The sequence below is a fragment of the Peromyscus eremicus genome, chromosome 4, assembly GCF_949786415.1.
Source record: "Peromyscus eremicus chromosome 4, PerEre_H2_v1, whole genome shotgun sequence".
NCBI lineage: Eukaryota > Metazoa > Chordata > Mammalia > Rodentia > Cricetidae > Peromyscus > Peromyscus eremicus.
Genome location: NC_081419.1, coordinates 98,350,608 through 98,361,428, shown reverse-complemented (window position 1 = coordinate 98,361,428; position 10,821 = coordinate 98,350,608).

Sequence of the window (10,821 nt, the reverse complement as noted above, 5' to 3'; positions counted from 1 at the left end):
CAAAACCCTCCCTGACCACCCTCGCCAGAAATAACCTCCCTCTTCTCAGTTTCCATGGGGCTGGGTGTATCTTCTCTGGCACTTGAAACACACCCCATTCTACTGTGGCTGTTTACCTAGAGTTCTGAAATTGTGCCATGCTCTTCTTTGAACGTATGTAGAGCAGACCCTTGGTCCAAGCTGAAGGAACGCGTCCTGGACAGCAATGGCGAGAACAGAAAGTTCAGAACACGTCACTACTTCTGTGGCCGCTCTTTCTTTTGTCTGTTGCTTTCAAAACCATCTTTTCACGATCTGGCAATTTACCCAAGGGGTTTGGGATCTTCCGAACACTACTGTGCTAACTAGTGAGGTGCTAGACAAGGTAGAGAGCCTAGCTTCCTGGTTGTTGATGGTCCACTGAGGAACAGAAGAAGTGTTTTCTGGGTGAGCTTCCTCGGCTCCAGTTCTTCTGTGCCAGGACAAACTCTTGTCTCTGCTGCTAAATACAGACTCCAATAACAGGCTAAGTGTTGCAGATCCTCCTGAGGCCTTATTATACATGTACTGACACACTGAACTCTTACTCTTAAAACCTGTATTTCCTTCCCTTAAATATATACTGAAAACCTTAAATTTCAGCATCATGTATAATGGCAATGACTATCTGGTTTTATGTTTTTCCTCCCATAGGAATTCTGACCAAAAAAAAAAAAAAAAAAACCCAATAACAAGGAAGTTACTGCACGGGAGACAACTTCTCAGCAGTGCGTTTGACCGCTCAGGTCAAAGAACTCCATGGAAAGCACAATGAAGAACAGTGTGCGGTATGCTGGAATCTAAAGTAAGGCTTCAGGCACCTTCAACCCTGAGATGTGGCCCATAAAGACCTCTTGGAAATGGGACAGTGGTACATAATAGATCGTCACCTGACAGGATCAGGAAACAGATGGCAAGTGTACCCAGACAGAATATCGCCATATGATCCTATTCAAGAAAACCCAACATGGAGAGCAGTGTTGGGTGAGGGGCTGTTCTGAGCCCACTGAAGACGTCCCGTTTATCTGACCACGTAATACATGTGGGAACAGAGTAATACATGTGGGGAAAGAGTAGGACCCTATGACTTAGGTTAGCAAGAAAGACATGATTCAAGAGCATACCTACATGGGTAAGTCATTCAATAAAAATATTTTCCCCAAATGTAACTTCTTGATTAAGAAGAGTCAGAAATATCAAAGCAATCAAGTACTGGGACAAGAACATGAGGGCTGGGATGTTTAGAGGTTGGAATTCCCTACTGGGCACCTCAGTTTCCTTGATCATCAAATAGGGATAATGGAGCCTACCTCCTGTAAGCGTTTGAGTCTTGCACACAATCAAGATAAAGATCTCATCAGAGTGTCTAGAATTTAATCACCACACTATGTTCATTGCTGGGCATTGTGATTTCTGTCCCCTCTTTTTCTCTCTTCCAACAACATCACCCTCCTTCTCCCTACTATTTTGTGGTAGAGCTCACTCACACCAAAGCACGAAATGACCTCACCCTTTCTGCACATCAAATTCCCAAAGAAGCATTCTCAATCAGAAAAATTCAAGTCAGCAAATAAAAAGCTTGGCAATATCTCCTAAGAAATTCACCCACCTAACACATGTTATTCTTTCTCTAACAAGCAATGGCTACCCTTAGAGATACAAAGAGCGGGAAACAACAAAATGTGAACAAAAGTATGTGTACTATGTACCACAGGCCTATGTTTAGGTCCATCACATGTTTTGTGAAAAGGGATGAAGTCAGGGCGTGTGTAGGTCACTGAAGAGCTAGACAGGTCTTTTTCTGTCTCTAGTGGTTCTGGATCATAGGCTAAATGCTATTCTAATTGCTTTCTTCACTTTTCAGATAGAGTAAGTTCTGAATGGGTAGGATGAGCAGGGTCTGAATGCAGCTTTCTCATTCTATAATTCTGTGGCTAAACTGTATCAGGCCTAAAGTGTCACTGCTGCGGCCACATGGCACTTAAGGCTGGAACAAGCTCCCTTGTACATGAAAGACAAGCCAGCGAGCCTTAAGGCAGGTGGACTTCCAACACTGGATGAGGGGCCTGGCACACGTTTGGAAACAATGGACACTTCCTGTTCTAGGTGTTAACTTTAGTTACCACAGCCAGACAATGCTGCCAGTGGTGTGGAAGAAAAAATGGCTGTAGCCAGCTGTGCTATTCACAGTTGGATGGATTCTGTGTACCTCCAAATGGTGATAGAGCCAGCAGCCTGTTGTAGCCAAGGACAGGATGATGGATGGTCTACATACTGTGTCCAAGTGGAGAGAATGGCAGAAGTTCACTTCAGGGTTGTTAAAATGCTAATCTGGGTGAGTTAACAAAGCCTGATAGAGAGGAAAAGTTTGAGAAATACGAACACCTCATGTGGGTTCTGCACCCCACTGATCTAAAGGCCCTTAGTTGCACTCTGCTTGATGTTCTTTCTTTTAAGTAAGAAGTTTTCGTAGTTTTCCTGTTGGGGAGAAACGAAAACCACATCAGTGGTCAGCTACACTGCCCGTCATCAAGGTCTGATAGGAAAACTGCCTGACAACAGCCACCGCAGCCGAAAAGTGTCCTGGCATGCTTAATGGAGTCACAGGGGCTAGTGTTTCCATATGGCACAGGAATACATCAAAACCCTTTTCCTCCCAACTGGAGTAGTCAGCTGTTCTCAACAGTATCCTGGGATGCTGGACTGGGTAGATTTTTGATGCTACATACATCTCTATTCATGTAAGTCTCAAAGAATGCCATCTCCCACTGCTGTGACAGACCCAGCACCCAAAGGACACTGACAGCCCATTCATTAATGCTCAGGGCAGGAAGGACTACATTTGGAACATTAGGTACAGACTATCTTGTTTTAAAGTTTCGTGATAAAGCAATTTGCACAAAAAGGAGACATACTTCTATTTCTTGTCCACAGATCTGGTTTTCTAGTCAGAGTGTTGCTTAAGGTGAATATACAAAAACGTATCTGGCCACAGGGTGCCGGCTCATGGTTATAGCTCCTTGCAAATGACAGGTACTCAATGAACATAGATGGGTTGGCATACCTCAACTGCCTCTTGCTTCCTCTAGAAATAAATCAAGGCTATGCAGGCTTAAAGACCCTTAATAGAAATAAAAGAAAATAGTTTGTCCTGTAGTGTTAGAGTAGGAGTTTGCCTCTTATGGTTGCACTAATACTGGTCAGGCAATCAGCCAAGCTCTTAGCCCTGAATAAAACGCATCAGAAGAGTGAAAAATGACCCCATTTCAGATGCATTTTTCACTCTTTGTATCTTAGTGAAACTCACAGGCAAGAACAATGACTAAGCTAATTACCGTGGCTCATTACGATGGAGCAGCAAGGAGAGATCCCTCAGACTCAGTAAATCCTCAACAATCATGGCTATCTTTCTGAATCAAAGTTCTGAATCCGAGCTACTTGCCTGTGGCCTTTCAAGGAGCAGACACCACCAGACAGGATGCAGAGGCCCACTTACCCAAATCAGTTACTGGACAGTCCTCCTGTGCAGCAAGTCAGTGAACTGAAATCCTCCGGATTTTTAAGTTGCCCTCACTCTAAGGACTAAGGCTGACGTCACAGCCGTCTTTCAAATCCATCAAACCAGGGGAGGCATGACCAGATGGTTCTGGTGCTACTAGAGGGCATCAAAATGGGGGAAGGGAGCGGCAAAATGCCCACTGATCTAAATCAAACTCAAGTTAACCAGATGTCTGGTGATGGAGACATCACAGTATTCCTGGCACATTCTCATGCATCACAGAAGGGCTCCTCAGAAAGGGAACCGATGTAGCATCCTTACGAGAAATGAGATGGGTACCAATATTCTATAGGATTTAATAAGAAATGCTAGTGGGTTGTTGATCTTCCTAAGAGTGTCAGCAGAGAAATCTTAGGATCTTGTGTTTAACTGTCTTCTGGGTGTACATCTCAGAGACCTAATAAAAGCACCGGCAGACTGAAAAGCAAGTCTCAGTTACGGGTGAGCTGTAGTTTATCTGTAGATGTTTAGGCTCCTGGCGATAAAGACCCAATCTCAGAGCTTATCTGTTATTTTTATGTGTCTAAGCCAGGGTAAACGTTTGTGTGTAATACGTGCTAGCTTGAGAGAATGAGCCTGTCACTCACTACGTTAAATGCTACTAAAGACAAGTTAATTTCCTAGATACTTTAACATCATGAATAAACACAGCACCAGAATCTATTGTTTTATACCACCAAAAAAAGAGAGAAAAACACTTCCTCCAGCTGTCTAAGGTTTCACAATACAAGGAAGAAAAAAGCCTTGAAGATTTTCTCCAAACGGGAGTATTTCTCCTATTCAAGGAGCAGAGACTGAACCAATTGAATAAAAACGCATTAACTCTTTCTCTGGGACCTCAACATTGAAATAAACAAAAGAATCTACTTTATTGCATCAAGTATCAAGTAAAGGAAGAGGGAAAAGCACTCATCTTTTGGTACTGTAGACTTACAATTTGTATAGTAGCTAGAAGTTTTGAGAGGAAGAAGCCCTCGACATTTCCCTAAGCAACCAGAAGCTGCTGATTTAAGGGAAAGAAGCCTGAGTGTCCGACGCGGGGTCCAGTTACTGTACACAAAGTCTCGGGGGGGGGGGGTTGTATCTCTAATAACGATGTGCTGTCCCACTCGGAGGATACTGGAATTGGTTACTGACTGCTCCAATTCCTCTGGCGCTGTAACTCATACCCTACTGCAATGCCACTCCACCTCCCACCACCACCACCCTGGCATTAAAAAAAAAAAAAAAAAAAAAAAAAAAACAACCAAGAACTAGATTTAATAATGTCAATAATGTCCTCTGTCAATAATGGTCCTGCTAGCCGATTAATGAGAAAAATTCTAAACTCAGTTTGCATCCACACCTCCAAGTCCTTTCTGGCCTTTAATTTGGAACCTAAGAGTTAGACGTGCCACTGGGAGCTGAAAGCACTCCCAAATCTCCCAGGGCGGCTACTGCCTCAGTTTCTACAGACGGTCATTGCAGCCGGATCTGGAAGTTTCCCTACCTGGATGTTGAGCTCGCCTTCCCTGCTGCTGTTCCCGGCTACAGGACGCCTCTGGTCACGGAAGAAAGCGGCTCATACAAAATTGACTCTTCCTTATTTGTTTCCATCCATAATTGATGGGAAGCTGAGAGCGTAACACGTCTCCGGGCCGAGCCCTAGCCGACTGGCTAAGACCCTGTCCAAGGCGCTTCGGCGAATCATTTCCAGCCAGTGAACAAAGCACGCAAAGTTGCGGGGGAGAGTGGCTGGGAGCCTGGCGGGTGGGTGCCCACCGTCCCCGCGTGGACAGCCAGTGGCTCCGCGCTCCCGGGCTGTCCCTGCGTCCTCGGGGCCGAGGCTGGCCGGGCGGCCTGGGTTGCGCTGCCGGTGGGCTGGAGGTTCCAAGCCCCGCAGTGAGGAAGGCAGGCTAACCCTGACGGTGTGCGGGGCAGCGACAAGCCGGCCCTGCCTGGAAGAAACTTTTCCTCGCGGCCGCGGGTGTCTTTCTTCCCTTAGGGGTGCGCCCGGGAGGAGGGGTGCGCCTAGGAGGAGGGCCGAGCCGCCCGCCCCGCCCCCTAGGCCGCCCACCGGCCAGCTGGGACCGGTCAACCAGACCCCCCCAGGCGCCTCGTGCACCGCTGGAGACCGAGCGGCTTGGGAAAGCAATGAACTCCGGCGGAGATACGACACGACGCCCACGCAAACACACGCGCCCGCACACAGCTGCGCTGCGGGCTCGGGGTCCCACCCCCCCATCACGCACCCAGAGCGTCAGCCGAGCTTCGGAGACCGTCTTACCTCTCATGGGGAAGCCTGCTTTAAAAGACAGACAAATAAAGCTTGTCACGATCAAACGGAAAAGCCGATCAAGATAGTGTGCAGAAAGAGCAATCCCTCGGTCTCGGGTCTCGCCTTGCGATCTATCCCGAAACTCGCCAGCTCCAGCCCTGACGGCGGCCGCTGCGGCGGCGGCGGGACCCAGCACCAGCAAAACAAACCGCTGCCCTGCAAATGGTGTAATTCGATCCATCTCCGAGTCGCTCCCCAAGAGCCCGGCTCCCTCGCCGCTCTGCAGCTCCCACCGCGGCCAGCGCCGCCCAGAGCCCCACGCGCGCCGCGGCCTCGACCCTGGTGGCCGCCGCGTCCCTGCTCGCGCTCGGCCGCGCGCCCAGGCTCTCCCACCTTAGCGGAGCCGCTCCTCCCGCGCCTCCTGGAGCCGGGTCGCCCAGCTGGCGCCGCCTCTGTAGCCTGCAAAGCCGCCTCTCCCTTCCCTCCCTCTCCCTTCCTCCAGGCGCCCTCACTACTCTCCCAGCCGCCCCCAGACGTCCCGAGGACAAATCGCTGCAGCCCAGTGTTGCCGTGGGCACAGTTGTACCCCGAACTTCAGTCTTAGTTTTCTAGTCTTAAGATTTATATTTGAGCTCATTCTTCCAAGCCCCCTCCCCCATTTATCTTTATAACCACTAAGCAAAACAGCTGGGAAGAAGCAATCAAACATAGCTGTATCTTTAGAAAATACAGAAATTGCCTACTAAAAATCTTATTTCCACTTTGAATGAAAACCATTCAGTACAGTATAATTTTGCAGGCTAATGAGCCGGTTTTACAGGCAAGTGTTTCGTTTAATACGTTGTGGGAGAAATGAAAATGTCCTTGAAGCGACACCATTTAAGATGGACTGTCATAAATGAAATAAAAGAATCATATATTCCCAAACAAGAGGATTTTAATTCAAAGTTTATTTCCAAGAACGGGCTATGTTTATTAGTTTGCAATCTAATCATGTATCACTTAAGGATTCTAACTGGCTGGAATCAACCATGGTGCCCCCGCTTAAAGAGAGAGAGAGCATTTCCGCCAAACTTTTGGTTTTCACTTGAGTGTAGTTAATTACCGTGGAAAGAGAGTCGGGCCACGCAGGAGGCATATTCTTGTCCGCAGTTCTCCCTGCTTCTCTCCTGCACACAGATATATGTTTACATTTAGGAAGAATGTGCCCTAGAGTTGAAAGGGAACTCCAAAAAGACACTCCGATTAACACTTGGTAGCCAAAAGCAAGCCCAGAGAAAATGGGCAGCCTTTTAAAAATTCAAGCTTTTCCCGCTGTCCCTCCTACAACAAGAAAGGGGTAGGGGGCGGAAAGAGCAGCCTCTGAGACTCCTCGGTGGTGTTTCTGCTAAGTCCTTTGTTGCCTGGTTGGCTGGTGTTTTCTGGTTGTGCTGGGCTCTGACATCACGGCGAGTTCCTTGGCAGGCAGGGCCCTCCCCTAGCCAACTTCTGACCCAGAAAACTGTGGCTGTTTCCTGGCCAGCGGTCATTTCTTTTTTTCTGCCCTGCAGGCAGAGGGTACTAGGCACTGCATGAAGATGAAAAGAGTGGGGGGCAGGGGAAGGTCTACTTGGTTGGTGAGCAAACCAGTCACCAGCCACCTCAAAACAGGTTTGTGAGTTGTCCCATGTCTGCAGTAGCAGCAAAGGTTCATTGCTGCAGATTTCCTGATGAACTCTGCCCCTCAACCCCCACTCCCATCTCACTTTGTAGCTCAGGCTGGCCTGGAACTCACTGTTTCTCGACCCAGGCACAATCCTCCTGCTTCCCCCTCTGGGAGTGTTGAGATTACTAAGGGTGAGTCGCCTGGCTTAGATTGGGTTCCTAAACAGGTGAGCAGTTTTACAAGGACAAATACCAGAGATGACAGTTTTACCCCAGACTGAGTCCTTAAATCCAGGAATAACAAGGAACACTGGTCTGCTGGGTGCTGGAGAATATTCTGATGGGCCCTTGGGAACCATGAATTACATGTTTTCACTCTAAATATCAGTCTGGATCTTGGGATCATCCTTATATTTGCTCTGCTGGAGGCCAAGAAGCCAGAGCATGGCATGGGAAGAAAGGTCAAGATCTACTCTTGGGTTTGTCTTGTTCCTGTTGGGGAACGAAGAGAGGAAAATGACACTCTTTATTTGGCCTTTAGTGGAAAGAGACCCAAGCAAACCACTCAGGCAATTGCCACTGCTGTGGTTCATCCGATTCCTGTCCTTCCTGTTGACTTTAAACCATTCAACTCTTTAACCCTGTTGACTTCTGCGGATTCTCCATTCTCCCCACCCGCCCTGTGCTCCGGGCACTAACACTGGCTGGATGCACGCAGAGCCCCATAGAGCACACTCTCCTGATGGTTCTGCTTTCTCTGGTACCCTATAATGTGGCTGCTAAGCTTTCCTTCCTGGTTTCTTGATGGAGCAGCAATTGTTTAGGTGTCAGATTTCCCCAAACCTGCGAACGCTTTGTATGGATCGGAGTGACTATCTTCTGTGCTCCAAAATGTTCTTCGTGTTTGTTCTGTTTAGGATAGCTCCCAACTGAACAGGCCCTAATGGAGCAGGGTTCTTGCCTTCCTTACCTGTACAGGCCTGGTGCCTCGCACAGGGAAACACACTCAGTAAATACTTGTTGAGCAGATATGACACTGGAACCTGCAACATTCTCATACTCTCTCTCTTCTGGGCCAGATAAGAGAGGATTGTCATTGCTGTATTATGGAACCCTCCATAGTAACGGCTTCCTTACTCTGTGTCCCAAGATCTCACAATGCCACTGAGAATATTTGTTAAATATTTGTCAATAAGAGAATACAGGCACTTGGCTCTTTTTACATCCATGTCGTGTTCCCCCCCCCCCTCCCCCCCCAACTTTGAAGGCTAGATTCTACCTGGTTAACAAATACACTTCAGTATTCTCTGCCTGGTTTTCCCATCAGTGGTAAGTAATAACTCATTTCCAATTGAATTGTAAGTATAATAGCTGTCTAGAATCTACAGAAAAATCTCTGTGTATGATCCTTAGTAAAGTGTATCAATCGTCAGAAAGTGCAGTTCCTTAACCATTGCAGCTATTAAACAAATACCATGCTTAACGTAGGCCAAGCTGTTCTAAGCACTTAAAAAATATTAGCGTGCAGCAATTCTATGAGGCAAGTACTGTTATTAACACCATTTTAAAGGTGAGGAAGCTGGAAAAGAGAAATTTCAGTGATTTGGTTAATGTGACACCTGTAACTAAGATTTGATGTTCCCTCACACTTAATGAGGTCTGAATAGCAAGTGCCAAGAATGAAGTTTTGGGAGTTTATACAGTTCACATTCAAATTCAACCACGGATCTATGATTTGGATAACTTATTTAACCACAGCGGGCTTCAGTCTCCTTATTTGCAAAACAAGGACGATAATGAAACTTTAAATGGCTTCTGTGGTAGATTGGACACTATGACACGCGTGTGTGATGTGTTTAGCCTCTTGCCAGGAGTACAGCAGGCATGGAGTAGACACCAGGCAACGCTTTTCCAGATGCCATGAAGGCAGTGAAATCTTGGGAGGCCACAGGATTGGATGAGAAACTTCTTCCACACTTACAGCCAATGTGAGACTCAGGACTCGATGGGTATGTTATAAATTTTTGTTCACTTCTACTCCCACCCCTCTATCCATGCAATATGTCTTTTAATTCAGGTGTACATACTATTATCCAATCGATAGGAACAACATTGTGCACGAATTTTCATGAATCACGTAGTGTAGGATGTAGAATCCCAGGTTTCAAAATATAAAGAGGAAGGTACTGGAATTTCACAGAGAGAGACATTTTCTCTGAGGACTTCAGTTTGGAGTGCACATACCCTATTCCTTGCATTCACACATTATGGAATGTGCTTTTGTGGCAAGGAATTGCTTTCAGAACTAATCTAAGCTCTCCATGACATGACAAATCATTAATAATATAGACCCACATCTCTGCATCTGCATAGACACAGCTGGCCTCCTTGTGTCAAGAGTTTGCATATGAAAGTGACTCTGCCAAGATATTTCATTTTAATGAAAAATATTTATCATGCTAAATCTTAAGCTTCAAGATTTTACTGGCATAATTCATTTCTATTACTGTGTTCTCCGCTAGCGGAGCACATAGCCATACCCATATTTGGAATAATAAAAATGTGCTTTTTAAACTTATTTTGATTCCTGCTCTCCCTTAGCATGAGTATTCTCTGCCATTCGCTCTGTGTAAAGAAAATGCACCATGTATTTTTGGAAGTAATCATCAGTTACTTATCAGCTTCTACTAATGCTTTCTCAGGAGTCACTGTATGGACACTGGTGTGTTCAAGCCAAAGAAAAAGATGCAGGTTTTCCAAAAACCATTGTTTATCCACCAGACACATGCACAGCCCTCAGCTTTTAATACTATTAAGTCCTTTGCGGACAGATGAAAGATGAGCACATGCATCATTATATCTGAACATTATGTGTATCCTATCATCCATACAACTGCTCTGAGCCATTTGTGAGCTATAAGGAAAAAGACTTATTTAAACCCACGCAAATCTATAATAAAATAAACCTCACCGTTTTTAAGATACAAGTGTCTGCATTAAGGGTTAGGGTCACAGGATTGCGTTTCTCCAGAGCTCTTCAACATTGCCAAATTCTCTCTACACAGAAAAAAGTGGCTGGCCATTAGAGATACAAAAAGTGATTCGTTGCCAGAAGCCACTAGAGCCACCTACTGGCTAAAAGCACAAAACAAAACAAATAAACAAAACAGAATAGGATTCTGGGTAATTTATCTCTTTCCAAATAAAGACTCTCCAAATGCATGCTTTGCTTTTTTTTGTTTTGCTTTTCAGTCAGGGCGTACAATAGATAGTTTACAAACATCAAATACATGGAGTTATTATAAATTACACTGCTAAAATGTGAGGGAGGCAAGGCCTTCCA